This window comes from Tursiops truncatus, chromosome 1, assembly GCF_011762595.2.
Source record: "Tursiops truncatus isolate mTurTru1 chromosome 1, mTurTru1.mat.Y, whole genome shotgun sequence".
Lineage (NCBI taxonomy): Eukaryota > Metazoa > Chordata > Mammalia > Artiodactyla > Delphinidae > Tursiops > Tursiops truncatus.
The window spans coordinates 5,534,682-5,559,145 of record NC_047034.1 but is presented as its reverse complement, the minus strand read 5'-3'; the positions used below and the strand labels follow the sequence as shown (position 1 = coordinate 5,559,145).

At 36.2% G+C, this 24,464-nt stretch overlaps 1 protein-coding gene across 5 annotated transcripts in view; it reads left to right on the top strand.

The window, feature by feature from the left end:
- Positions 1–24,464, top strand: part of LOC101329460 (complement factor H) — a 125,345-nt gene that overhangs the window by 3,558 nt on the left and 97,323 nt on the right. For all 5 annotated transcript variants that reach the window (XM_033850539.2, XM_073800172.1, XM_073800175.1 and 2 more), the window contains exon 2: positions 1,321–1,405. The gene's annotated coding sequence lies outside the window, so the exon portion shown is untranslated. The remainder of the gene's footprint in view (positions 1–1,320; positions 1,406–24,464) is intronic.

Sequence of the window (24,464 nt, the reverse complement as noted above, 5' to 3'; positions counted from 1 at the left end):
ATCCACATCTATTCAGCATCATTAAGCTACATAGCAACATCTCAGTGTAATGGAGAGAGATGTGTTCAATTAATTTTTTTAAACAAAGATTCATGGAGTAGTTACTATGAATTGAACCTCTCATAGTCTTAATGGGGGAGAGGAAGACCATACAATAGTTACACTAGAATGTGGCAGATCACACTCATTAGCACTGGCAGCCCTGTTGCTGAGGAGCTCAGAGGGACATATTCTGGTTTTGGAAAATCAGGGAAGGCTTTGTGGAGGAGCTCACATCTATACTGAGGGATGAAAAAAGTGAGTGAGTAAGAGAAGAATCAGCAAGTATACAGGTACAGATAATGGATATAAGAAAGCAATGGTAATTTGAGCTCAGGGTCTGTATTTAGATGGGGAGGGGGCAGAGAGGAGGGAGGAAAATTGGCAGGAAGGTTAGTAGCCAGGAGCTGCCTTCATTTATCATCTGGAGAGGCCAGGCAGGTCATGCCAACAAGTTTGGGTTTCAACTTGTAGACAGTGATGAATCTCTTGAGGATTTTTAAGTAAGTAAGTGACAAAGCCCAGTTTATGTTTGGAAAGACCGCCACGGTTAGTAGTGCAGATGATTGATTGGTGGGGAGGACAGGAAGGGAAGAAAGGGGACCATTTATGAGCCATACAGTATGTCAGGAGAGATATGCCAGTTGTCTGAAATGAGGCAGTGGTTACAATGCAGATGTAAAGGAGAGGACAGATTTGTAGGAAATTAGGAAGATGGTACTGGCAGGACTGGATAAGTGAGAGAGAGACTATGAAATTTAATGGGGAGTGAAGAATCGATGATACTTTCTAGGCTTCTGGGATGAGTAAGCACGTGAAGAGTTTACTGTTGGGTGAGATAGGAATATAGAAATAGGTTTGAGTGAGAAAATGAGTTCACTGTGAGCCATCTGCAAAAGGGAGAGGTCAAGAAGGTTTGAATCTGTGGGTCTGAATATAAGAAGCAAATTCTTATCCAGCCAGAAAAAATCAGGAAGCATCATATAGAGGGGTAAATGCACCTGACTCGAGGCACTGGGAGAGCACAGCAGGGCAGACACTGAGCCTGTAAAGGTTCCCGGGAAAGGGGATGGGCTGGAGAGGTGGGAGGGATGACAGAAGGGAATTCAGCTTCTACCCGCAGCGTAGAGACGGGCATTTCTCTATTTTCTTAATTAGTTTTATTCTGTGACCCTTGATTCAAGCTAAAATAGATTCTATCTGCAGGAAGAAAAATGTAACAAACCCTGCCCTATATTCTAAGCATGTCCAGCCACATGAGCAGAATAATTTTTATTTCAGCAACACTGAAAAGAGGAAGCAGTAGAGAGAAAAGGAAAAGGCAGACCATCACAACTGATTCACCAATTCCACCTGAAAAGCACAGGTAAGTAGTTTAGAGGAAGGCCATCTGGAGATTTATGAAGATATTGTGGTAAGTAACATGATTTACCCAACACTTCTAGTGGTTTTTGTCATTCTAAAATTAAGACTTGCCCGAGAGGCAAATCTGTGTGTGTGCTTTACGGTGGAAGCTTGTCAGGAGTTATATTAATTTAATATATTAATATAATCTTTTATTATGAATATATTAAGAGCAATGTCCTCTGTGAGCTTCCTCCTTGCTTCCTTCCCTTTTCTCAAAGCTCTCCCTCAACACACATCTTATTCAGCATCACTCTTAATGATAACACACATCATCTCCCTTTACCTGCTTCTAAACTCTCTTCCTTTGACTGATTTTTTGGAGGAAAAACACAGAGCCAAAGGGGGAATTATTTAGTATCAAATGTGATTCAATACCTTCGAAGCATTTTATCCGACAGTAATCCAGGAATCACACCCACATGAGTCTTCTACCTACAAAACAAATATATTTTCTGCAGGGAAAAAAATCTCCAGCATGTTTGGAAAACTCCAGTTCTCATCTTTGATCTACCCATCCTTATGTTGCTAGGGTCCCAAATCCAGCTCACGGGTAGATCAGACAAAGCACCCTGTTCATGTTCGTTCCTCCACCTTCACCCTTGTCATCTCCAAACCTTCTAAAACAAGTAATGGCAGCTACGACTTGGCCTTTTTCACAAGGGTTGTCAATTAGTGGGTGATCAACAACTGTCTAGTGAGTGGGTGAGAAGCTACATATGTGAATGGATTAGGTTGTATCCTTCCTTGTCATTCTTCAAGCATAATAACGCACAAATGCTAAAAAATTAATAGCTGCAGTGTAACTGTTATGTGCCAGATATTATGTAGGAGATTCACAACAATTATGAAAACCAAATAATTTTGTCCAGTTTTGAAAGGTAGGAAAACTTAGGCTCAGATAATGTTACCCAGATAGAAGGTGCTAGGCCAAGATTCAGAACCTTGATTTTCTGACTCCAAAGTGCATGTTCTTCCCAATAGAGCTGAGAAAGAAGGTTTATGGTCAATAACTAGTAGATATCTGTGTTTCCCGATTGGTCATCTAAATTAAAATTATGATTGCCCAGTCAAAGTCCTACTGATCCACCATCATTTACCTCCTTTTCCCCCTGAGGGACTTCCCATCACTTGTTTGTTTTCCCTGAACTGTAATTCCCCCTTCTTGCCACGGCTGCCTCATAACTTCCTTGTCACGTCATCAGAGCAGACTCTTCTAATCATCCAACGTGGAGATGCTCTGTGTGTTTGTGTTTCCCTAGTCCTTCACTCCCACTGTGATCAATATAAGCTCTATGAGGGCAGGGGCCTTGTTGATCTTGTCAGCATGCAGAACAGTGCCTGGTATATAGTATGGACCCCAGAACAGAGTTTGCTCAATGATAGAAAGGAAAGTAAGGCGGAGTAAAGGAAGAGAAAATGATTCAATAATCTTGTTGAATAATTGCCTAGATTTTTCAATTCCAATATGGGAAAATTGCATTGCCCATATAGATATTATTTTTCTGTGTGTGTGTACACATGCATGTGCATGTGCCATGCTTAACTAAGTAAGGCATGCCAATTTAAAAAGTGTTTCATCACAGCCTTTTATTAGGTGTAATAGGGCCTCTCTCATGAGGGTGTGATTTGAGAAATAGAGTAATGCTTGCTTGCAAGAAAGAAAAAGTATATGGGGTATGATTTTTGCAATTAAAATGGTTTTACTTGTATTGAAACATTGTCATTAATTTTTTTATTGATTCCTCCTATTAGAAATTTAATTTACAAGGAGGAAAACTTTTGGTGATTTCTGTGTTATTTCTAGAATATATTAACAACTTACACAGTTACTGCATGTCCATTCCAGTGTTAAAAATGACCCCAGACTCATTTGTTTAAAATTTATAATAATTTGACAATATTTTATATTAAGAGAATAGATATTCTTCTCATTCTGAAGATGATTAGATAGAGGAAATGGAAAGCTAAAATAAATCACTCAATACCCATTTCACTATAAATGATATGGAAGTCCAATTTTCCTGATTATTATGCAGTGTTCCTAGGCTATGAGCTAATAGTAGTAATTTTCATTGCAAATAACATGATGGTGTAAACACAGCACATAATAAAGAAATCAAAGAAATTAGAAAAATCTCACACTTTTTTTCCACAAATAATAGTGTTAGATACATTGAGGTTACTGGTGTTTATGAATACATAAGACTCTGGACACTCATGTATTTTCTTTAGCTATAAAGTTATGTTGTAAATATTAATTATATTGCTTTCATACACCAAATTTTGATCTTATTTTCAGATAGCTCTCCACTTTAAGGTATTAAATGGTAGCTCTGCGTCCATTGCCATCTTGATTTGTACCATTTGAGTATACAAATTATAAAATGTGTATTTACTGTACATTTTTCTATTGTCATAAAAATAAGAATGAAACAAAACTACATATACTGATACTAATGACAAGATGTTGAATACTCGTTCTAGGGATTGAGAAAAGAGAGGGAATCATTAGGCATGGCCATTAGCAGCAACTTCTCAGCCTCAATTGAGCCTTCTATATTCAGTCTTCAGGAAAAGAACAAAATTATAGAAAATTAGACATATCTTTGAAGAGGTTGCCGTTTAAAAGGTGATATATTATTAGTGATTTCACACTTGGTAGGTATCTGAAAAGCTATTATTTGAAAGTAGTGAGTCAGTATGTATCTCATTTTCAATGTAAATGCTACCTTTTTTACTCCTAGGTCACTCCAACCCGAGGGGTACAAAAGTTGTGTCCTATCTTTTACACACACACACACACACACACAAATAAAATCTTAGTAAATCCTTTCCTGCAGTTCCATCATTTAGGCTCTGAATTCCAGAAGTGGGCATAGTTTGGCACAAAATCTACCCTTTCGCTTGACCTCCCCGCGTACCTGGTCCCATTGCCCACCAGCCCATCCACCCAACTACCTGAAAAGCAATATTCTTTGGTGATCATGTATACATGTTCTGAGTCTGGACTGCTTGGATTTACACCCTGACACTGGCATTTATCAGTTGCTTGACCTTGGGCAACTTAACCACTGTGCTTCAGTTTCCCCATCTATGAAATGGAATAATTAGAGCACTTATTTTTTGAGGATCAAATACATTAACACATCTAAATATTTTAGAAGGGTGTTCACCACATACTATGCCATTCTTATTACAAGTGTTTTTCAAAATGTAGGCATCCACATTTTTAGGAGTCTTTTCCTTAATATAAACTCGTCTTTGCTGTTTAGCAACTAATGAATTTAATTACGCGTTTCCAATTTCACACAACTGGTTGAACAGCTTTGATTACCTTTTAAGAGATAAGCTATGTACCCTCAGAGCAATTGAAGCAATGTAAAAATATACTAAAATTAAAAAGAAAAAAATATCCGGCTGCTCAGTGATTCTTCTGAACTCCCATGGAAATAATAAATATGGATAATCAGAAAGTACCTTAAATATTCTCTAGTTAGAAGCCAGATCATGGAGGCTTTTAAAATTAAAACAAGCATCTTGAATTATTTTCACATGCAAAGCAGAAAAAAATACACACCATATTGAGTTCAGATGCAATAAGCTGTACATGTGCTACAGAGCTCCATGAGAAATGCAGTTTTTACGCTGGCTTCACGCAAACTTTACAGTTGCAGAAAATAAGGATATGGCGAAAAGCAATCTGGAGATGTCACAGCCAAATCAATAATTAGGAGGAAAGGTGACCACCTCCTACTCAAATATCAATACAAAATATATTGAAATACTGATTAGTGTGAAGAAATGCAATATGTATTTCAGAATATTACAATGAACATTTTTAACAAGGCATTCACCCAGATTTAGGAAACATGAATAAGAAACAACTTTAGGGCTTCCCTGGTGGCGCAGTGGTTGAGAGTCCGCCTGCCGATGCAGGGGACACGGGTTCGTGCCCCGCTCCGGGAAGATCCCACATGCTGCGGAGCGGCTAGGCCCGTGAGCCATGGCCGCTGAGCCTGCACATCCGGAGCCTGTGCTCCGCAACGGGAGAGGCCACAGCAGTGAGGGGCCCGCGTACCGCAAAAAAAAAAAAATTAAAAAAAAAAAAAAGAAACAACTTTAATTTGCACTTCTATTTCTTTTTGTTTTGCCTATAAGCCTATACACTCACTTGGATTTAAGCCCTGAGAAAATCACCATGTTGCACAGGGTAGTACAGAAAACCTGAATGCTATTATACGTTAATGACCTGACAGCCAAAGTGAGTTTTCAACTAATTTCTTGAAACATTAGTAGATAATTTTCCTAGGAGTTGACTACCAAATTCTCTAAGATCATGATTTCTCCGTGACTTACCTGTTTTACTCAGATAGTCTTTCCAAAACAACTTATCCAGTTTAATTATACTAGAACATGGTTCAGATAGGACCAAGACTATAAAAATAATAAATCAAATAGCTTTGTTTTGAAATTTCCCACCTTCTCATTTTCTTTCAATGCTTTTTTGCTTTGCTAAGCCTCAGCTCCCTGATCACAGATGGAAGACCGATTCCAAATTCCTAGGTGAAATTCAGTTGTTAGAAAGAGCAAACTAGAAGCTAGGTCTTTTATGCTAGAGTCATGTGAGAGCTAGTGAGTAGGAATGAATCAAAGAGGAAAGAAAATAAAGTTGCCAAAATCGTAACTTAGTAGTAATAAAGAGACCATGTTAGAGATTCTGCAAAAGCTGAATTGGATTCTAAAGAAGATCCAAGTCAGTAGATCAAGTCAAAAGTGAAATGAGGATGCTCAATACAGAGGAAATATTCTAGGTACTGGGTCTAGTTAGATAGAGCAAGAGGAATTGTTATAGGAAGAGGGACATCAGAGAACATTAAGGTGAATATGACATATCCAGATTAGCAGATTATTAATTCTCATGAAAGGAGATTCTGACACTTAGTCAAGGCTAAGGGCCAAAATAAGCTGGACTATCACTTAGGATGTTTTGATTATTCGTAACAGAATACCTGATCTACTACACCATAAAACATTAAAGAAGTGTATTGTCTCATATATGGAAAAATCGAGAAGTAGAACGTCTTTAGCCAACGCTTGATGTGGTGACCTAATGGTATCACAGAAGACTTAGTTCCTCTGCATTTACTTGTCCTGCCTTCTATATTCCTTCCTATGATTTCAAGATGCTGGAAGAAATTCAGAGGACTAGTTCATTCACTTCCGACAGAAACAAGAGAACATCTTGAAACCTAGGATTCCAAGCAAAACTTGAAACTGCCAGAGTAAATATCCTGGTGTTTGGTTTTCCAATCTGCAGCTAAAGAATAAAGATCACTGAAATAGCCTAGTCTTGTGGTTTGTTCTTTCCTCCAGTCCTCTTCAAAACAAAACAGAAGAGGCTTCAGGGACTCTGCACATACTTAAAGCAGAAATGCAAATCCTTTCCCAAGATTATATCGCAATCAGGATATTGAAAGAGTACAGCCCAGCTAATTATATTGGACTTAAGTTTTGCTCTACCAACATCCTGTTGTTGTACATAAAAGTTCTACTCTTCTCATTTGATCACAGTGGAATTCAACACACATTCTTACATAGCTGCATGATCCAGGTTGGGTCAAAGAGTATGGACGATGGGAAAGGGGAATCTTTCATGTATGGGTATTGTGAGTGAGCAATTCTCTTTCTGCTGGGGTTTCTAAGAAGTTATGTGTGTCCTTCTTGTAAATAACTTGGAACTGACCGGACTTTTGCAGCAATACAAGATATTTTTTAAGCTTCTGGGGCTGGCCATGACTAAAGTAAACATCATTCTTAGAACACTCAGTCATAGGAATCAATAAGCTCTCCTTTTTTCCTTAAGATGGTTTGAATTTCTATCATTTGCACCTGAAAAAAAAGTTCTAACCAATAAATAAACTTATGTCACATATGACAATCTCCTCAATAGTGCTATGAATAATTACCAGTCCTTTTTTGGTCCCATACCAGAATCATTTCCTAATAAAACTAAGTAGTACAACAACTTTACATTTTCTTTCTCAGCAAATTTCACTGCTGTTTGGATGCTAATTTTCACATCATTGGCATGGACCAGCATTCCATAGGCGAGTCCCAAATTTTACATTCTGCAGTATTCACATAACCACCACAAAGCAGCAGACCACCTGATCCTACAGAGAAATGTAAAATTGCATAATAATAACAGACTTTAAAAGATGAGCAAATTAGAAAATATTTTTACTGACCGAAGTTTTACCCAATTTCAGAGAATTAAACATTGTTCCCTTCTGTAATTTTATCTATTTTATATTGTAATGCCAACTGAAAGAACAACCAAATGTAAAAAATAGGGGCTGCTGTATCTTCCACGGGAACAGGAGATAGTCACAGTCCAAATCACAACCTCCAAAAAGAAATTAAAGAAAAATATTATTGGGACCAAAATGGCAAAAGGTGACAAGAACAAATGCAAACTCCTAGAGACACTTTAAATAATTCAGAGGTCCTTCAAAGTAGGGAGAACAGCTCTAAAAGGATCAAAGATACCTGGAATGGAGGTGTGAGCAGAGTACAGGTGTCTAAAGCAAGCCTGAGCAGTGAGGGAAGGCTAAATAAGAAGATTCATACATACATCATCTTTTCAGGAAGCAAACAAGAAGACAGAGAATACACCACAGTCATTGTGGTGACAGCTAATCAAAGTCCATGAAAATAAATTAATAATGGTGAGATATATCATAGACACCTGAAACATAGGGCTTTACTGTGAAAACTCAAGATTTTCTGCTTACCAGACGTGGGAAAGGTAATAATGAGTGGAAACATTTACGAAGGAGACGACAAAACAGAGGTGATGAAGATGTGTCCTAAGCTTCCACTGCTTTAGTTTATACCTCTCAGCTTTAATATATTTCAGCAGATACTTCAACCAGATATATGTGCCCCATTCAAACTTAGTAAAAGTCACAAAGAAATAAGTGTGGATGACATACTCATAGGTAAAAAAAATTAAACATGTAGGAAAAGAGCAATGTAAGAAGGGCGAGAAAACCATCAACAAAGTGAAAAGGCAACCCATTGAGTGGGAAGAACCTATTTGCAAATGATATGTCTGTTAAAGGTTTAATATCCAAAATATACAAAGAACTCATACAGCACAATAGCAAAGAAAAACAAGTTGAGTTAAAAATGGGCAGAAGACCTGAATAGGCATTTTTTCAAAGAAGTCATACAGATGGCCAACAGGCACATGAAAAGATCTCAACATCACTAATCATCAGGGAAATGAAAATCACCTGGTCAAAGTTAATAGACCAATGACAGAATGGGAATCTGACATTTACAATACCTAAAATCAATGAGGGGTAACTTTAGAATATATTAGAAATATATGATACAAGAAATTTCTGCATATTTACAATGAAATGTATGATTTCTCATTAAAAACATAAAAAGGATATGAACAGGAATTTTGTTGGAAGGGAAAGGAAAAAAGCTAATAAGTATATGAAGTATAGAAAGAGATGTTTACACACATTAATAACTAGAGCAATGCAAATTAAAACAATAGTGAGATATGAGGATACAGGGAACTACATGTGCTGTCTGGGAAGAGAGACGGGTATAGCCATTCTGGAGAGCAGGTAAAGTGACTTTGGACTAGAGAGTAAGACTGTCTCCACTGCTTCTGGACTTCAATTTTAAAAAATACATAATAAGCTTAAAGTAATGATTACATAGCAAAAAAAAGCACAAACCAATGTTTTTGAAAATATTGATTTTCAAAGATGGATAAGGAATTTTACAAAGATAATGTTCTATTTCTTAAGCAAGGGTAGGTTTTTTTCATAGTTATTCTTCATTATATGTTATAAATAACAATGCATATGTTTTAAATGTTGAATACAAATTTTAGGGGGAAATGGGAAAATCTGCATATCTTTGTATAGCAGTATAGAAAAAAAAACTGTTGAGTAGTATAAAACTGTTAAATAAGTTACCTTAAAGTAACTTAAACAGTGCATTATCATTACAAACCCACAGAAAATCACTAAAATGAAAAATTCACACAACATTGAGAAGGATTTAGAGAAACCAGAACTCTCATTTTTTGCTGACAGAAATGGACATTGATGCAACTACTTTAGACAACCCTTTGGCATAATTGACTAAATCTGAACACATGTATATCCCACAATCTAACCGTTCCATTCCTAGGTATATATTTTTATGGGAAATGTACAAAAATGCCCAAGGCAACACTATTTATAATGGTCAAAAAATACCCAAATGCCTATTAACAGCTGAATGGATAAATAAATTGTTGTTTAGTCACCAATTGAATATGATACAGCACTGAGAAAGAACAAAGTACAACTACCCAGAACAAGGAAAAGGAATCTCACAAACATAAAGTTGAGGGAAAGAAGCTACAAAAGAGTGTATGGTATATGATACCGTTTATATAATGTACAAAAACACTAGTTTTAGAAGTCAGGATATTGAAGAGGGACTTCTAGAATGTTGGTGGTTTTCTGTTTAACGATCTTGTGTCATGTACAGTTATGACCCATGATCATTTATATATAATTCTTCAATAAGACATTTTATCAAAAAGACCTTGCTAAATAGACTTATAATCACTAACTTAAGATTTTTTTAAGAAGCATCATTAAACACACGGCAATGAGTCAAAACTCTACCATCCTTCCCACATAAGTACAATCATTGACACCTGAAGGTATGGAAATTTAGTCTTCTTTCAAACTGCTCACAAAATGTAGTTCAGATATGATTATTCAAACTATGCATGCCTCTTTTCATTTGATATGGCACTCTGTAAGCAAATGCTTTTATTAATAAAAAGTATAAACTTCGTGTCACGTTCCATCTGTCTTTGTTCCTATGTGAAATTTCATTTACCAAAGAACTTCTTTGTTTTCAGTCCTTTAAAGAATAAGCAAAACTATTTTAGCTGTTAGAATAGTGGTTACTTCTTGGGGAAGGAATGGAGCATGAGGGGGCTCCTAGAATGCTGGTGTGATACTGTTTTCTTATCTATATGCTGCTCACATTGGTGTATTCACATTTATAAACTTTATTTGCTTTATATATATATGATTTGCACATTTTCTGTATCTGTGTTATAATTTAATAAATATTTATATTTTTAGAAAAACAAGCTTAGGAGAGGAGATTGGTGGAGGATATAAAGGCTATTGACATTTTCTCTGTCTCTGTGCTATATGAATGATTAAAATACCACATCTTATTTTGTAACTTAAAAAGGTAAATAAAATTACATTTAAGTTAGTTAAAAAATAAAAAGCATCCTATGGGCATCCTGGGGACAAATCATGCAAATGAGAAAATAAGAATAATATTAAAGTCTTGCACATAATCATACGTTTAAAATGAGTGAAATAATGTTTATGAAGTCCTTATGAAAAAGAAGTGCAATTCAAGACTTTTTTAAGACTTTTTATATTCAGTCAAGTTGACATTTTAGTATAAAAGAAATAAATTTATGAATATGCAAGAAATCAAGGAATAGAGTCCAAAAGCCTGTTTTTAAAATTTGATTATGAACTTCAACGAAAAAAATCAAAATTAAGATCTCGATAACAGAGAAGCCACAGTTGGAAAGTACCAGTGATTAAAAAAAAATACACTCAGATATAAAACTAAGATTTGCAGAAAATAGAAAAATTAGTTATGAAATTGAGCATAAATGTTAGAACCACAGAATACATGTTAAACCGCAGACAACCAGGAAGTGATGAAAGGAGGGTGTTGGCACAGCAGAACTGACACAGTTTTTATATTAAAAACATGCCTGGAACCTGACTTGGATGATGAAACGAGAGCTGAGGTGACTTGTGTGATCTCAAGGCAGAAGCTTTAAGAAATTGTATGCAATTTGCATCTCTTTCCATCTGTCCTAGTGACTGGTAGTCCCACATGGCCTGGACCCTGGGGCTAGAACAACATGTACTGTCAATCCATGGGTTGCCCATTAAAAACAAGTAGCATGAATGAGAGATAATACAAACAAGTGTAAACTATTGTTACAGAAACATGTTTATAAAACATAATATTCATTTAAATGTTTTGCACTTTGTATATGGTATGCACAATTACAGTATTTTGTATATGTTTGCATTTTTACATATAAAAACAAATAGAAATATCATCTTCAGCCATTGAGATTCTAGGATTATCTATTGCTGCCACTTTATCTAGCTGCTTGGGGCTCTAAAATGTTCCAAGGCACAGTGCTGACTTCTGGAACCTGGCAGAAAAATAGGCCTTCAGTATTCCTGCATATCAAGAAAATATTAGTTGACAATCAAAAATCATCAAACATACACAGATTCTTGCCTTCAAGAGTGAGAATGATCAAAAACCGAAACCAAAATATTGACAATCACGTGGACTTTAGATACTGAAATTATCAATCAAAGAATATAAAATGTGTAACTGTGAATAACGCAAAATGCATGTGAAAGAGAAATAGAGGAAATAAAGAGAAGGCATAATGTATCTCTAATCTGAGTCTGAAAAAGAATATATAAAAGGAAAAAGAGAGAGCTCTTGAAGAGATCATGGCTGAGAATTTTTCAGAACAAATGAAGATAGGAAGCCAGGAACACAGAAGGCATGTAAATGACTAAATATACATCTACACCTTGGCATATATTCATAAAACTTAAGGACACCGAAGACAAAGAGAAAATTTTAAAGCAGGCAAAGATAAATGACAAATCACCAGCAAAATGAAGACGACTAGACTTAAGGTGCCTTTTAAGCAAAGATGGAAACTGTTAAGGTGGTGGAATGCTCTCCTTATATAGCTAAGAGTAAATAAAATCAGCCTCTAATTGAGAACGTAGAAATACTATGTTTGAAGAAAAAATATTAAAAAATTATTTTTAGATAAAAAACTAAGAATTTACTAAAAATAACCAATTCAAGTAATAAGCTCACCCAGATATAAAGGTGTCAAACTGTGTCAGTCACCGTCACTGACACACCCAGATATAAAGTCTAGCTAAATATTTGTGTTCCTGTGACCCTGTCAATAAATAAATATAATTAACAATGAATGTTTCTATAAAATAACAACAGAAGGATAGCCTAAGGTGCTATTAAGTTGGTAAATCTATAGATATATTTAAATAAATATTGCTTTTTTAAATTTATATAATTTTTAAATAGCAGTGTTGAAGGAAAGTTGTTCAATTATTGAACAATAATAGCATGTAAATTGGGAAAGGCATAAACAGATATATTAAGTATTAAAATGTTCCCTTGTTGAAAGGTGAGTAAAATATGGATTAACTTTATAAAATTTAAAGGTAATCATTTAAATAATAAAAATAGAGGTAGAAAATTGAATAAGAAAAGGAAACTGAAAAATGAAATCTTGCTATTTGCGACAACATGGATGGATCTAGAGAATATTATGCTAAGTGAAATAAGCCAGACAGAAAGACAAATACCTCATGAACTCATTTATATGTGGAATCTAAAAAACAAAACAAAAGGAAAACAGACTCATATATACAAAAAACAAATGGGTGGTTCCCAGAAGGGATGGTGGAGGGAAGGGTGAGCAAAATAGGTGAAGAGGATTTACAGGTACAATCCTCCAGTTAGATAACAAATAAGCATAAGGAATATGGTCAATAATATTGTAATAACTTTGTATGGAGACAGATGGTTACTTGTCATGGTGATCATTTCATAATGTATGCAAATGTCAAAGCATTATTTAGTACACCTGAAACTCACATAATATTATACGTCAACTATATTTCAATTAAAAAAAAAAAAGTAGTTTCCAACCACCCTTGCCCTTCTCCTGTGAACTGTTGTTAGTGACAACCATCATGTTGTACTGCCCTATATAAGTTGAGTTCCACACCAGACACTCTTTTTAGACTTTAGTACTTGGATAAATTTTCTCTCAAAAAAAAAAAAATCAATGTACTTCCATTTCTTAGAAAAGGCATTTTCATCTATTTTCACACTGAATTTGCAGTTGTTAAGGAGAAATATGTGAACCAATGTTTCCCTTTGTGTCCTGGTTGTTAGGAAGCTCAGTGCCAAATTTAATATTAAATTATTGTACTATGGTAATAAAGTTTTTGCTTCCTATAAAAAGGAAGAAAAGAACACTGAAAAATTCAGAAAATGAGAGAAATAGAAAATTATAGAAATAGGGAATAATTATTATAAGATGGCAGGAAAAAAAATAGAGACAATTGAAAATCACAATTACACTAATTGGGCTGAACTGAGCAGTGAAAAGCCAGAGTTGTTGAATTGAACAGAAAAATCTCCATTACACTGCAAAACATTAGCAGAGGTAAAGAGGATCAGCACGTAATGGCAAAATGTGTATTTAACAATTTATAAAAACTTTTAAATTTTATCTAACAACATACGAGGGAGGAAGAAAGGGAGGGAAAAAAAGAGAGAGGAAGAGAGGTTGAGAGGGAGAGAAGAGAGAGCAAGTAAAATTGACAAAAGTATCATCATTCATGTTACTTTATTATATCTATTTTAAAAATAAGCAATTTGAAGGCTCTGATCACACCATTGCCAAATTAGAACTAATAATATATACAGAATATTGTACCTTCACACTTGAAAAATATACATTTTTTCACGCACATATAGAATATTTATGAAAAGTGATGGTGTGCCATGTCATAAAAGTAGTTTTTAAAACTTTCAAATATTTGCTAATATTGGAACTTGTCTGATGACGTTGCAATTAAGGAAGATAATGATAACAAAGGATGACTAGAATAAAACTACATTTGGAAATATAAAAGTTAACACATGCAACTCGTGGTTTATAGAAGAAATCACTGTGGAACTTAGGCAATTTTTAGACATTTAAAATAGAGGAAATACTAGGTATCATAACTTGGAGTGCTGGGTAAATGGACAGACTAAAATTCTTGCATTAGGAAAGAAGTGTAAAAATTAATGAGTTAAATATCTATCTTATGATATTAAAAATAAAAAAACAGACTAAATCCAACCAAATAAAAGGAAAATAATAAAGATAAGAACAGGTCATAATGAAGTTGGAAAAACAGATGACAAATAAAGTCAAAAATTAATTTCTGGGCTTCCCTGGTGGCGCGGTGGTTGGGAGTCCACCTGCCGATGCAGAGGACACGGGTTCGTGCCCCGGTCTGGGAAGATCCCACATGCTGCAGAGCGGCTGGGCCCGTGAGCCATGGCCGCTGAGCCTGCGCGTCCGGAGCCTGTGCGCCACAGCGGGAGAGGCCACAGCAGTGAGAGGCCCGCGTACCCCAAAAAATAAAAAAATTAATTTCTTTGAAATGACTAGTAAAGTAAATAAACCTTTGATAAGATTAAGATTAATCAGAACTGAAAGGAGAATGGGTAGAATTAAACACTATTAAGAATGAAGTATTGTACATAAATAATGCTACAGAGGTTAAACAAATAATGAGGCTATTATGAACAAATGTATGCCAATATATTTGAAAATACGTGAAATAAATTCCTAGAGTTCCTAGAATTATTATTTAAGTAGAAGTTGATAAAAACTGATTTAAAAAGAAAGAGAAAATCTGAACAGTCATAAAACCATTAAAGACATTCAGTCTTCATTTGAAATTCACGTGCTGACTGTAAGCAGTCCCGAGAATTCTCATTATTTCACAGCATGGACGAGGCATGCATGGACTCTGTGGACCACAGCCAGGAGCCTGGGCAAGACGAGAGTCTCCAGAAGGGAGAATAAGCCCTGTCTCCACTTCATGTCACATATATTTGAGTTAGTTTAAGGGATGCTTGCGAATGCATAACTTAATTAACAAAAAATGTTTCAAGAAATCCCCAAAAGAACAGTACAGGGAGGTCATTCTAAGACCAAAATCTGCAAACCAAGTGCTATAGGGAAAACCTTGAACGCCAGGAATGCTGTCATCAGTCAATGGTTTTGTTCCACTTAAGCTAGTCAGATCTTTGCTTTGCTATCAAAAGGGGCACGGACATGAGCCTCCAAACCATCCTGATGTGTCTCTCATACCCTGGGGAGACTCAGTAATTGTAAGTCATTCTATTGGTTCTGATTGACACAAGCTCCTAGTGGGTTTCACGGTGTGTCTGGGAGTTGAGATGTTTGCCCACTATTTTCTGAGAGTGGAGCATCAGTGAGAAGCCATGCAGCTGGATCAAGTGGGATGTGGCATAGCCACACTTAGGAGGGATTCAGATTTATAAGGCATTGCCTAAAAGCTTTGTAGAAAGATATTTCAGGCTGTTTGTATATGTCTGTAATAGAAAGAGGAAATATTTTATTTACTTTCTTCCCCCTACTCATCTCCCAGGGTCAGGGATTTTTATATCCAACCAGCTAAAGTCTGAATGCCCTCTTGGGAATGAGACAGACTGATTGTCCTGTGTCCAGAATAATGAATTGAGTAGGGACATAAAGCCATCATGTGGTTCTCATAAGCAATCTATGGGGCTGAGTAGGGGGTCCATAAAACCACTTGAGGCAAACTCAGTGTCCAAGGTCATGTCTGCTCAGGTGTCCTTGTCTGAGCAATACAATCTTTGCCTCCACCTACTGAGGTTAAAGCAAGCATTTAAAAATTTTTCCTTGTATCTTCAGAGATCAGAAAAAGCACACACACGCACACACACACAGTAGATGTTACACATGTTTAACAACACTGCTATGAAAAGGAGGAAGACGTACTGTTTCTTCTCAAAATTTTTTTCATTCTCCACTCCCTGATTCATGGGTTTCTAGGAGTACTGCCAAGGCAGAAGGGATATGGCCATGTGAAACTTACAAGAATTTGAAGACAATCAGATCATTTGTCCTTGCTTGTATAATCACAAATAATAAAGGCTTTGAAAATAACACTGGCATTCTTATCTGGTTTCATTTTCTTGGTACCTTTGAGTGTACTATGTGGGCTACACCAGAAGTAATAGCTCTATGTTCTTGATTGGGCTTTGTCGGAAAATACTTTGACTGAAACATAGTCCCTTTACTTGGACATACATGTGTGTGATGTCAAGATTTAAGTTCATGAACAAGTTATTATATCCGGTTTCATATAGATGTATTTTTAGTATTATAGCCCTAAGTTCATATCCAATAGCCTGACAATTTTTAGGCTTTTAGTGTTGGCCCACGAGTCTGTGTAAAGATGAATTTCAGTTAGTGTTGAGATGATGTGCTCTGTGTCTAGAACACTTTTGACGTTCAGCCCACTTTGCAGAGCCTCACTGCTGTGGGCTATTGGGGGGTCCATCATTATGTTGGAAGGCTGCATTAGTCCACTAAATGCATCCTCTTTGTGTCTAAAGGTGGATTTGTTAGGGAGGCCAAGGATGCAAGGCCCTGTTTGGCTCTTATTTGGAGGTTCCATTAGAGAGTCATGACTTGTAGTGAGACAATCTCTGAATCTACTGGGCAAGCTATAGGCCCTTTCATGCAGAATCCTGGAGGCTGAGGGGTACTGATGGTCTATTGCCAAAGGTTCCAATCAAAAAGCTGTGAGGCCATACACAGATATGTGTAATATCGTGGGTTCCGAAGGAGGTATGGGCTTCAGGACAGCACTTGAGGTATTAATGTTTGGATTGATTTCAAGGCCTCTACCTCAAGAGATTAGGCTTTCTGTCTATTGGCATGGTGCAGAGGCCGCAGCAAAATTTCCACTTGTGTTATATGCTATCTGCAACATCCAAAGAAATCGGTCAGGTGTTGGACCTAACTTCTTTATACCTGCTGGCTGAAGAACCAACAGTTCATCTCTACCAGTTGTATGAGTCACTTCGGGCTGCCATAGCAAGATACATAAACTGGGTAACTTAAACAACATGCATCATCTTCTCACAGTTCTGGAGGCTGGGAGTCCAACATCAAGGTGCCAGGGTTGGCTTCTAGTGACACCCCTCCTCCTGGCTGGCAGATGGTGGCCTTTCCTCTGTGCATGTGTGGAGGGAAGAGGATCTCTGCTGCCTCTTCCTTTTCTTACGAGGACACCAGTCCTATCGGATTAGGATCCACTCTTATGACCTCACTCAATCTTAATTACTTTCTATAAGACCCTATCTCCAAATACAGTCACATTTTGGGTAAGGGTTTTGAGGTCTGAATTTGGGGAGGTACAATTCAGTCTATAACATAACTATAAATTACAGTCCAGAAAGTTCCCAGGGTGGTAACTTGGTGGTACCGTGGACTTTGGCTTCATTCAAGGTTGATCCATTTTGTCACTTGTGCTAGGATGGCACATGATGTGATGTAAGGAGTTTTCTCAGAATTGTTACATTCAAAAATCATCATTATAAGAAAATCTGAACATACACTGAGTCAGTATTGTTTTACTATTTGTCCAACTTATTAATGATTTGTCATTCACATGACTTAGTTTCTTTCTTCAGAGTCACTGTTATTTCAGTGTGGAAACGATAACCACTATAGGCCTCTACAGTGTGGAGTGGCTCCATTGTCTGGTCAGGGCTGTTAAAATCAGATATAACTTGAGACAGTGTTTCCACTTCCACTAATCCCTCTGTGAAAAGACCAAATACTGTTTCTTCTAGTCTGAGACATTGTCTCAATTGTTCAAGCTAGGCAAGCATCCCAGTGACCATTCTCAGTCATGCATTACTCTGACAGAGGTCACCAATAACTATATCCAATCAAGATATTTTTGCATTTAAGCAGCTGGAACATTTGTATCAACAATATAGAGAACCTTTTGGAAATTCCCTGGCAGTCCAGTGGTTAGGAATCTGTGCTTCCATTGCAGGGGGCATGGGTTCAATCCCTGGTTGGGGAACTAAGATCCCTCAAGCTGTGTGGCAGGGCCAAAAGCAAAACAAAACAAAAAAGAACAACAACAACAAAAACCCAAAACAAACAAAAACCAAAAACAATATAGAGAACTTTTAGTTCCAGCAAGTCTTCACTGCTGTCCTTACAAGAAGAAAATCTGGATAAATTGAAAATCAACAATTTTTCTTGAACCCGAAAAAGAATTGAGTTTGCAGACAAACCACTACCCTGAAATCTGGAAAGAGAGGTAAATCCAGAGAATCACAACCAAGATCTGCTTATCTGGAGCACAAGTCACTTGAACCATGAACTGGTAAGATTTAATTGATAATGTTGACAATTGTTGGAGACTAAGTATGGACTAGAGTAAGATGAGAAGCTCCTGGGGGCTTTAGCCTTGTAGGAGACCCCCACACTTTTGTGGGCTTTACTTCCCGGAACCCCATCAGGTTCTCAAAATGAAGATCTGAGAATTATTCCCCTCCTGAATCTGCAGGGACAGAGGGAGAGTAATCCTTGCAAAATATGCCCAGACCTTCTCCATAACAAAGCCCTTCCCTCCAAGAGCAAAAACTTGACCTGAGCCTTATCCCAGAATCATAGGAAGGACATTCCTCTCACTCCAGCCCCCTCTGTCCTTCCTGTCTTACATTGAGAGGAGGGATTTTTCTAAAGGCTATACAAGAAAAAAAAAAAAAAAAAAAAAAATCACTTGTGAAAGTCACCAGCCAAAGATTAAGGCTCACTATAAGAATGAGACTTAAATGGAAAATTACAGAACATTCACCCCCCACACACACACTTTGCCACCACACCAACAGGGTTCCTGTTGATCACAGATGAAACTGCTATAAGACACATTCTTTCCGTAGACGGGTATGTAGGAAAGCCTGAAGTCCAGAAGGGAGACAAAACCAAGGATGCTAGAGAAATTTGAAATCCCTGGCACCTATAGCTTGATTAAATATGAAACAAAGCTCAGATCCTGATAAGATCATAAATTCTCATGGTAGAGGCCTGTTTACCTCAATTCTTATTACCTGATATAACATGTCTAGAATTCAACAAAAAAATTACTAGCTGCACCAAAAGGCAACAACAACAAAAAGTCTGAAAAGACAAAGCAAACATTAGAACCACACTCAGATGTTGGTATTATCAGGCAGAATATCTTAAATAACAGTGATTAATATGCTAAGAGCTCTAATGGGATAAAACAGACATGCAAAAACAGAGGGGTAATGTAAACAGAGATAGAAATTCTGAGAAAGAATCAGAAGGAAATGCTAGAAATCAAAAACACTGTAACAAATTTAGAAATGCCTTTGGTGGGCTCATCAGTAGACTGAATAAGGCCAAGGAGAGAATTGGTGAGCTTGTAGATTGGTCAATAAAAACTTTCCAAACAAAAATTCAAAGATAAAAAAATGAATAATTTGAAAAAACCACAGAACTACTAAGAACTCTGGGACAAAACAAAAAGGAATAACGTATGTATTATTAGAATACCAGAAGGAGAAGAAACATAGAAGAGAGCAGAAAAAATAATTGAAGAAACACTGGTCAAGAATTTTCAAAAATGAATGACAAACTCCAAACCACAGATAGAGGAAGCTTAGACAATAGCAAGCAGAATAAATACCAAAAACTACTCCTAAGCATACCACATTCAAACTTAAAAAAAAAAAAAGACAAAGAGAAAATTTTAGAGTCTAGGGAAAAAAAAAACAAAACTGATTTCTCATCAGAAAACACAGAAGAAGAGAGTGGAGTGAAATATTTAAAGTGTTGAAAGAACAATCTACCAACCTAGAATTTTATACCCAGCAAACTTAGCCTTCAAAAACGAAGAAGTAAAGACATTGTCAGACAAACAAAAGCTGAGGGATTTTATAATTGATAGACCTGCCCTATGAGAAATGTTAAAAGATTTTCCTTAGGCAGAGGAAAATAATATAGGCCAAAAGCCTGGGTCTATATAAACAAAGAAGAGCATCAGAGAAGAAAGAAATGAAGGTGAGATAAGATCTGTTTTTCTTTTTTTTTTTTTTAATAACATCTTTATTGGGGTATAATTGCTTTACAATGGTGTGTTAGTTTCTGCTTTATAACAACGTGAATCAGTCATACATAAACATATGTTCCCATATGTCTTCCCTCTTGCAGATCTGTTTTTCTTATTTTTAATTGATCAGCTATGTAGCATGGCCGAAGAACTGCAAGTACAGTCCAGACACAAAATATAAAATAAAAGCCATATAAAATCTGGTCTCTGGCAAGTTCAAGAATGTTTGAAGTCTTCCACCTGCGAGGCAAGTGGGGGACCAGATCATATACCTAATCTTTATTCCTGATCCCATCTCTGTAATTTTTTTGAAGTTCAGTCCAGGTTTTTGTATCGACATGCTGAGGATAAAGTAGACTTTCTTGGGATGGAGTTGGTGAATCAAGAACTTTGTTTTATACATGTTAGGCTTAAGATGTCTATTAAGTAGTCATTGGTGCTTCACTTCAGGGAGTCTCTTGACATAACTATATTAATAAAGCAAAATTCAAGACACCACTGATAGTGCCATAGATCATAACAGATATTTGGCAAACTTCAGTTATTTGGTTTTTTAATGAAACAATTAAATAAGAATAGATGGAAATTTGATGTTTAATGATGAAACACTGCAAGAATATATATTAATGTCAGGATATGACACTATAGCCACAATTATGACAAGCTTTAGCAAACAAATTAAGGTAAATAATGTGTATAAAATATGGATATGGTGAAAAATTCATTAAATCTTGTTGTAGCCAGATTTGGTTCATTGAATAGCTCCATTGATGCATTAAGAAATATAACTCAAAAGAAAGTAGTTTTTCAGAGCTGGAATTCCTTATATGTTAGCAAAGTGAATGTTTCAATATTATACTCCCCTTCTCTCCCAGCCTTCATTATAATAATTCAGAGGAGAGACAATTTAAGACTTTAGCCAAGACAATAAGAGATTTACTGGAGAACAAGGGAGCCAGATAATAAAAATTAGTGAGTTAAAAATTCACAATTTGATTAGGTGAAACACAGGGGATTTTTTAGGGCAGTGAAACTATTATGTATGGTACTGTAGTGATAGATGATGACATGCATTTGTCAAAAGCTCATAAAACTTTATATCACAAGGAGTAAACATTAATATATCCAAATTCAAAAAAATTACAAGGTTGAGGGAGCTCAGAATGAAATGCAGAATGTAAAAGTTATTAAGTATATTACAAATGTGTGACCGAACCTCACTGTGGGGGGGGTGGCAGGGAAGAAAAGCTGCTGACCTAAGTAACTTTAGAAATTATTGGACCTGTAAGACTAAAGGCAAAGGAACTGTGTGTAAGCTCTACTCTAGTTGGTAAAATTATTTCTCATGTGGACATGGGTTAATAATTCTGAAAATGCTATGCATGTATACTGGAATTAAATAAAACTAAACAGATGTTAGATGTGGGAACCAGGCTTCTCACCATTGGAAAGGGAGATTATAGATAAGCAAGAAGGAAGGCTAGAATAAACCTTGTAGAACAGGGTTATAGTCAGAGCCATTAGCCTGAATTCATGTTTGGCTTAATACATAGATGGGTAGATTTAGAAGTTATTATAGGTATATGTATAAACATAGACTGGGATACACACGTATATTTCCTAGCTCTGCCGGCTGAAAGATCCTAGAAGAAATAACACTCCAGTAAAACAAGCACAGTTAGTATCCAGATCTTTGTTTCTAATACTATTTTCCAATAAAAGGAACCAGGGCTCCTCAGAGAAATCACTGATTCTAGGGCTGGGGCAGAAATCTACAAGATGATCCTGAGTTCAAGATCGTCTTTTAGTACTAGAAAGTAAGGAAGTGCTCAAAAACCAAGATGATGGGGGCATGCCAAAAGTACACTGGAGTCAACCTAAAAGAACTCTCGATGGCCAAAGTTGGAACAATTTGAGAAAATATATAAATATGTAGTACTGGATTATCACCTAAAGAATAAACTAAATATCCACAAATCCATGCTGATGTATGTAAATGATCGAATAAATAAATAAAGGGGAGTGAAGAACACATTTTCAGTATGGACGAATTCCAAATAATTTATGTAAAGACTCTCCCATCAAGAGGTGGGGCTTCATTCCCCACCTCTTGAACATGAGCTGTGCTTAGTAACTAGTTTCCAATGAATACAATATAGGAAGGGGGGAAAATAGCTTTGTGTGGAAACCTTACAAACATCACTTCAGCTTAATTGAAGTTAGCATCATCAATGATGTCATGATGATAGCATGTACCTTTGATATGATGTAATGAGAATGACACTTCCTTTTTTAATCTTCCTCTCCAAACCCATAACCTCCATACAGTCATGAGAAAAACAGCAGACAAACTCCAACTGTGGGACATTCTTCAAAACAGCTGATCATTCCCCCTCAAAATTGTCAAGGAAATACGTCTAAAAATCTGTCAGTCCAGATGAGCCTAAAAAGACATGATGACTAAATATAATGTGATATTTATATTTAATATAATTTGGATGGGATTCTGGAAAAGAAAGAGGACATTAGGTAACAACTAAGGAAATCCGAATAAAGCATGGAGGTTAGTTAAATACAATGTATCCATATTGGTTCATTAGTTGTAACAAAAGTACCATGGTAATGTAAGATGCTAACAATGGGGGAAACAATAGAAGTATACAGGGGTTCTTGGCACTGTCTTTGCAATATTTCTATGAATTTAAAACTATTCTATAAAAAGTTATTAAAAAGTTAACACAAAGAGAAATAGTAATATGAACATTCCTATATCTATTAAAGAAATATTCTACATCATTAAAACCTGTCCATCAAGAAATAGTGTAATAGAAATTCATGAAAATTAGCCTGGTAAACACTTTTTCATTTTTTTCAAAATTCAGTTTCAGTGTCTTCTCAATTCTGTAGGCTTTCTTAATGTATTATTTATGTCCCTTTTCTATTCAGTTTTATACTTATTGATATATCTACCTATGTCCCAGTTTTACTGTAAGTTCCCAAGCAGGAACTATGATTAATTTTCTCTACATAGCCAGTGTCCAGCAAACATAAGTACGTGTAGTTACCGGTATGTGCTTATTAAATGTATGGAGATTCAGATTATGGAAGAAAAAGAACTAAAGCCAAAGTTACTGGAATAGAGGAAACAAGAAGATAAAACAAGAAGACAGAGCCAAACAAGTTTAGAGAAGATTAAGAACACAAAACTCAGTATCACAGAAAACAAGAAGGGGGAGTTTCAAGAGAAAAGGTCAGTAGTTTCAAATGCATCAAAGAGAAGATGGGGAATTTTTATTAAGATTGAGTGTTGTGGTTGAACCATGTCACCCAAAATAGTACGATCAAGTCCTAACCCCATACCAGTGAATGTAACCTCATTTGGAAATAAGGACTTTGCAGATGTAATCAAGTTAAGATTAGGTTAAACTAGAGTAGGGTCCCTAATCCAGTGCTTTGTGTTATAAGAGAAAGAAGAGGAAGGTTTATTCATGTAAACACAGAGACAGCACACAGGGAAGACAGCCACATGGTGATGGAAGTAGAGATTGGGGTGATACCACTGCAAACCAGGGAATCACAAGGATTGACGGCAACTACCAGAAGCTAGAAAAAATCACTGAAGGATTCTTCCCCAGTGGCTCTGGTGGTGGTCTGGCTCTGCTGACACCTTGACTTCAGATTTTTGACCTCCAGAATTGTGAGAAAATAAATTTCTGTTGTTTTAAACTACCCAGTTTGTGATCATTTATTATAGTAGCCCCAGGAAACCAATACCTTGAAAGGGACTAAATGATTAGAGAGTACTAGGAGTGTTCCAGATAATTGTTTTTGAGGGAAGACAAAAGCCAAAATTATGAATAGCTGGGAAATGTATGACAGGTAAAGAAAATAATTACGTGATCATAAACCAGTACTGCAAAAATTTTTAAGTGGTCAATCCAAAAATAATTTATGTTAACTACACATCATAGGCAAGACTCACTTTATTTTCCCCAAGAAATTATTATTTCCATCTTGAAGTACATAACTTATTAGATATTTTTAGGATAACTTTCAATAAAATTACAGTCTACCAAAATGCAGCTTAATATCATTATA